Source organism: Oryx dammah, unplaced genomic scaffold, assembly GCF_014754425.2.
Source record: "Oryx dammah isolate SB20612 unplaced genomic scaffold, SCBI_Odam_1.1 HiC_scaffold_8, whole genome shotgun sequence".
Classification (NCBI taxonomy): Eukaryota; Metazoa; Chordata; class Mammalia; order Artiodactyla; family Bovidae; genus Oryx; species Oryx dammah.
In genome coordinates this window covers 12,623,803-12,630,047 of record NW_024070192.1, presented here as the reverse complement: position 1 = coordinate 12,630,047, position 6,245 = coordinate 12,623,803, and the positions used below count along the sequence as shown (strand labels likewise).

At 50.6% G+C, this 6,245-nt stretch overlaps 1 pseudogene; it reads left to right on the top strand.

Annotated features, from left to right (window-relative positions):
• The first annotated feature begins 4,645 nt into the window (after nucleotides 1–4,645).
• Nucleotides 4,646–5,408, top strand: LOC120866549 (annotated as a pseudogene).
• Nucleotides 5,409–6,245: the final 837 nt, after the last annotated feature.

The window sequence follows — 6,245 nt, the reverse complement described above, 5'->3', positions numbered from 1 at the left end:
TGACGTCAAGATTGGAGCTAACTCTGCCAACACTCCCGGCAGGGCCTCCTTCCTGGTTCTACGGCTTGACTCTCTGTGGCAGATGCAACAATGGATTAAAAAAATAACTTTCAGAGAAGAGAAAACACCCAGTTGTCCTTGGTTTCTGTTAGTAATTTATAGTTTTTGTTTGCTTTTGGGGCTGTACCACCTGGCATGTGGGATCTTTGTTCCCCAACCAAGGATTGAACCCACACCCCTAGCAGTGGAAGTATGGAGTCTTAACCACTGGACACCCAGGGAAGTCCCTGATTTATAGGTTTTTAGAAATCAAAGAAAGTGACACCTTCAGAGATGGTGGAGGTGTGGCCTGGAGAGGAGGAATGAGCGTAGCTGCTGCTGGTCACCCAGCCCCCTGGGCATGAAAGGGACAAATGTCCACAGGGGAGCAGGTGAGGGCATAGCAGGTAAGCCTGGAGGGGACAGTCCCTCTGCAAGGGGCTTCGGGCCTGGGAGGACTTGCTGCCGGACTGTCACATCCTTCTCTCTGTTGGGCAGCGGATGGAGAAAGGAGAGTGAAGGGCTGACCTGCTGATCATGAAGCCAGACAGCTGAGGTGGGGTGTCACTTCCCCGACTGCGACCAGCAGAAATGAGGAGTCCAACCTGAACACAAGCCCCTCTCCCCACCCTTGAAGGGTACACGGAAGTACAAGGTACAGGTTCCCAAGGTGGAGGGGAGGATGCTGGGGAGAGATGCCTGGTTGCAAGGCTAAACCAGGCCCCTTCTGTCCCTTTCCATTGTTTAATTGAAGGACCCCTGGGGCCACCAGAAGCTGGAAGAGGCAGAAGAGAGCCCCGCCCACCCCTGGATTCAGACTCTGGTCTCCAGAACTGTGAGAGGCAGATTTCTGTTGTTTTAAGCCCCTCAGTTTGTGGCAATCTGTTATAGCAGCTCCAGGGCTCACACAAGAAAATAAGTCATGCTTCACAGTAGAAAGTGCTATCAAAGTGGCATTCCTGTGAAATAAAAACAAACCCTAATACAGTGATGCTAGTGGTAAAGAACCTGCCTATGAATGCAGGAGACCTCGGTTTGATCCCTGGGTTGGGAAGATTTCCTGGAGGAGGGCATGGCAACCCACTCCAGTATTCTTGCCCAGAGAATCCCTATAGACAGAGGAGCCTGGTGGGTACAGTGCATAGGATTACAAAGAGTCGGAGATGACGGAAGTGACAGCTTCACTTGTGAAGCATGACTCATGCAATATAGAATGTATGAAGTACAAGTATGCGTGTTTTGGTGGTGAGCACACAGAAATTGAAATGTAAACTGAACCCTGGAGAAACTGTTCTCAAACTTCACCATTTTCTCCTGTGGCTTCTCCGCTGGCAAAATCCACCCCCCAGTATAAACAATAACACCAAATTGTGTCCCAGCTGTTTGTAATTGTCTTTTCAAGCGTCTACATTCAAAATGTATTATGTACAATTATGTCTTCAATTGCCCTGTGAAAATTACTGCAATGCAGAATAATTTCCTAGACAGAGAGTCTACAACTTTGATGAGGAATGATCCAGGCAAATATTGAATCTGCAAAAAATGTCAATTACAGGCTTGATAATATTTGTTTTGCCAAAGAGAGGGAGATAGAGATGCTTCCCTTTGTGGGAGAAGTGTGTCATCAAAGTAAATGTGGATTTGAAAAGCAAGCATGAAGCTGCATGTATCAGGGAATTGGAGGGAGGTAGCTGAGCTGTCATGGCGGGCAGGGGATATGCCCTAACACACCAGGAGGGTGGAACCCTGTGTTCACTCCCTGCTCCCAATATGCTCTCGGGCCTCTCTTCCCATGGGGCCCCAACCTCTACCAGGGGTATCCTCAATATGCTGACCTAATGGTTGAGGCTGACAAAGCCTCAGAACAGGGTGGTTGTTACAGCAGATGCTCCTGCTGGCAGCAGGCAGATGAGTTGATGGTAGTAATGGGAGCCACCTCTCACATAGGCAGTGGGTGCCCAGTGGGATCCCTGACCTGGGGAGGGTCGGGCTGGCCCTGCCCCTCCTCACCTCTGACCCTCGATCCCCAACCTTTGTTCTCCAACCAGCCTAAACTGAACAGTCGGGGTCTGGCTCCATCTGTTCCAGCTTTGATGGACTATTTAGGTCTGTGCCCTCCTTCAGATCTCTGAAACCTCACATATTGCTCTTCTCAAATAAGGCTGATTTCTGCCCATCAAGTTTTGGCTTTAAATCCTACTGTTCCCTCCCTAACTCAGTCTAGAAATCAAGTGTGGACTATTGCTTCTTTCACTCTGCTTTCCCATGAGAACAGTGGAACCAGCCCAGGCACAGACGCCTCTGAGTCACTGAGGAGAGGAAGACAGAGACAAGGAAGAGGTCCATAGTCCACTTTGGTCCGAAGGCAGTTGCTCCAGCCTTTACCCTCCCTAGGCAAGGCAGCCCAGAGATGCTGTCACTGCTGTGTCAATTAGAGGTCATCAGGAACTCAGGTGACTCATCACAGTGAGAGTGACTGCACAAGGTCGAGAAACAGGGGCATTTCCAGAGGATGTTGGAAAGGATTCAGACTAACTTGTGCTGGAACACTTTGCTGTGTTCAACGCTCTCAGGGAGCAGGGGTGATTCTGGGATCACTGTCTTAGCAACTCTTACCTAGAAGGTGTGAAGACTGAGCCAGGTTAAAGCTGTCTCTGCTGAGAGCACCAGCAGCTCCGATTCCATGATGGGGTCTGGTCTTTGCAGGCTCAGACACTGCTCCATTCTGGACTGTGTTCATGCAAGGTTTTGCTTTTATGCTGTCTCTATAAGCCAGGGTGGCCTTGTCCAGGGAGCTGTCATATCCTATGGGGCCCGCTATGGCCAGACTGTGTGTGTCAGAATCTCCGGTGCTCTTTCTGTGCCTGATGAGATGACAGAAAGATGACTGTCTCGGCCAGGAGTGGACTTGGTACTCAGGTCTGGAAAACGCCTGTCTGCCCTGGAAGAAGCTGACTTCCTACTTCTACTGGAGGACAGTGCCTTGTGTAGCTCAAACCAGCATTGTCTGCTGGTTTCTTGATTTCTTGCCCCCACCGCAATTTTATCTTTGTTCCTTGGTCCACTTCAGAAATCAGGGGTAAGGATGGTAGCTTTTTGAAGGTTCTCTAGATTGTTTTACTAGTGAAACACCATATCATATGAAACAACTTTATTTCCAAAGCCCTCTGCTTGTTGTAATAGTTTTTTCCTACTGCTCTTGTATTCTGAGTTTCCTGTGGCTGCTGTAACAAATTTACCAATAGTAGACATGTATTCTTCCACAGTTTTGGAGGCCACAAGTCCAAAATGGGTACCACTGGGCTGATGTGAAGGTGTGGGCAGGGCTGTGACCTCTCTGAAGGCTCTAGAAGGATCTTTCCTGCCTCTTCCAGCTTCCATGACCTCAGGTATACCTTGGCTTGTGGCTGCATCATTCTGACCTCTGTGTCCGTCTTCACATGGCCTTCTTCCTAAGTGTATCAAACCTCTCTCTGCTTTCCTCTTCTAAGGACACATGTGATGGTACTCAGGGCATATCCGGATAACCCAGGGTCATCTTCCCATCTCAGGTCCTTAATTTAATCACAGCTGCCAAGATTCTTTTTCCAAAACAAGGTAATATTTGCAGGTTCCAGGGATGAGGACCTGATATCTTTGCGGGCCAGCCTTCAGCCTGCTACATGATGTACTGAATCATTGGCTGTGGTGATTTACAATATATATTTATTCTCTCATGGTTCTAGAGGTCAGAAGCCCTTAGTCTTAAAGTGCTAAAATCAAGGTGTGGGCAGGGCTGGTTCTTCCTGGAGGCTCCAGGAGAAAATCAGTTTCAGGCCTCTTGCAGCTTCTAGAAGCTGCCATTGTTCCCTGGCTCATGGCTGCACCAGTCTAATCCCTGCCTCCAGGGTCACACTGACACCCTGTCTTCCTCTTACCAGGGATGGCATGTAGAGCCCAATCCTCTCCCCATCTCAAATTCAATAATCCCATCTGCAAAGGGGCTTCAGCCATACAAGGGGACACATTTACAACCTTGGGGGGAGTTTTCCAGCTGACCACACAGGCCCCTCCCCTCTTGCAGATGACAACCCTGCTCCAGGAGAAACCACCACCTCCAGTTCTGATGGTTCAGCAAATAAAGAATCCGGCTGCAATGCAGAAGAGATGGGAGATGCAGATTTGATCCCTGAGTGGGGAAGATCCCTTGAAGGAGGGCATGGCAACCCTCTCCAGTATTCTTGCCTGGGAAATCCCATGGATGGAGGAGCCTGGGGGCTACAGTCTATGGGGTGGCAGTCAGACTGACTGAGCGACTAAGCACAACAGCACAGCCAGTTCTGTGCTGTTTCCTTAACTTGTCTGCATCCACGTCCCTATGCATCCCTCAACAGCGGGTTCCTGAGCCTGCCTGCTTTGAGCTTTGTGCAGAGGGAACTGCACGTGGGTCCGCTTTGCAACTTGCTTTCTTTGCTCAACATGTTGATAGCTTACAGTGAATGATGTCGGATTTGTGATCTCGGAAGATTTAGCTTTGGGACCAGTGACCAGGCTTGATCACTCAAGAGCTTTCGTATAGCAGAGTTTTATTAAAGGGACAGAGAAAGCTTCTGCCTGGGGGCTCCGCATGCTACAGCTGCCCCTGGGCACCGCCCCCCCCGCCCCGGAGCCGAGCTCACGAGCTAACCCGAGCCAGCCACCCGCCCGGAGCGGAGCTAGCGGGCGTCCTGGAGGGAGGGGCCATCGCGGACAGCCACCCCGCGGGGGACGCGGCGTTGGCGCCCCGGCCCTCGGACCGGGGAGTGGCGGCCCAGGGCCCCGCAACCACTTTCAGAGCCACCCTGGGGCTGCAAGCGAGGGCCTGGGCGGCGCGGACAACGAGGGCCCAGGGAGACGCCAAGGGAAGGTAACGGTCAAGCATGACGGTAAGGAGCTACGGAAGCACCTCAACGTGGAGGAGTGGATTCTGGAGCAGCTCACTCGCCTCTACGACTGCCAGGAAAAGGAGATCCCGGAGCTGGAAATCGATGTGGATGAACTCCTGGACATGGAGAGCGATGATACCCGGGCTGCCAGGGTCAAGGAGCTGCTAGTTTACTGTTACAAACCCACTGAGCCTGCTGGACAAGGTCCGGGGCATGCAGAAGCTGAGCACACCCCAGAAGAAGTCAGGGTCGTCGACCCAGCTGAACGGTGGCTCCACAAGACAATCGCTGCCCCCCGACCTCGTAGGAACAGCAATACCAGGGGGCCCTGAGGCCAGGCCTGGTACCTCGAGCAGGGCTCCCCATGCCCCTGGCCCAGGGGCCTCTTCCTTGCCCCCTCAGTTTTCCATTTTTGGGGTTTTTATTATTATTAAACTGATGGGACTTTTTGTGTTTTTATATTGACTGCAGCGTGGGTCCTTTAATAAAGCCAGGATATGCCTTTGGTGCAAAAAAAAAAAAAAAGAGAGAAAGCTTCTGACAGAGACATCAGAAGGGGGCCGGAGAGTGCCCCCACCCACGTCTTGCTGCTGCTGCTGCTGCTGCTAAAGTCGCTTTAGTCATGTCCGACCCTGTGCAACCCCATAGATGGTAGCCCACCAGGCTCCGCTGTCCCTGGGATTCTCAAGGCAAGAACACTGGAATGGATTGTCATTTCCTTCTCCAACCCACTTCTTATCAAGGCCTTATATACTTTAACCAGACCCACTCCCAAAACATACATCTTAAATTAACAAGATTAGAACTAACAATAGAAAGGTCTTACCAGACCCACTCCCACAACATACTTCTTAAGATAACAAGATTAGTGAGAAGGTTCTTGTTAAGGAGAAACATTTCCTCGAGCAAGATACTTTGTTATACTGACTGATACAAAGCAGTATAGAAAAAAAAAAAAAGTTGTCCTTTTCTCCTCCTTGAGAGCCCGGGCCTGGGACCCCTTCCTCCTTCTGAAGGGCTCCAGACCACTTTCTCCTCCTCGGGGACCCCAGACTTATCAACCTGCCTAGGAATTGACTCTCTTGATTTGATGTTCATCCACGTGGACATAAGGGGCTCTGGTGTTTGCTTCTTGCCTCTCTGCTGTTGTGTATCTGTCCATTGATGGGTAGATGGAGTGCAACTCTTTTCCACTGGTGGCTAAATTCCCTGGCCTTGCTCAGTACGTTTTATCTTTTAAAAGAAACTTTTAATAACCCCACAGTAGACAGACAACTCACTGGATGCCCAGCCCCTAGTGGA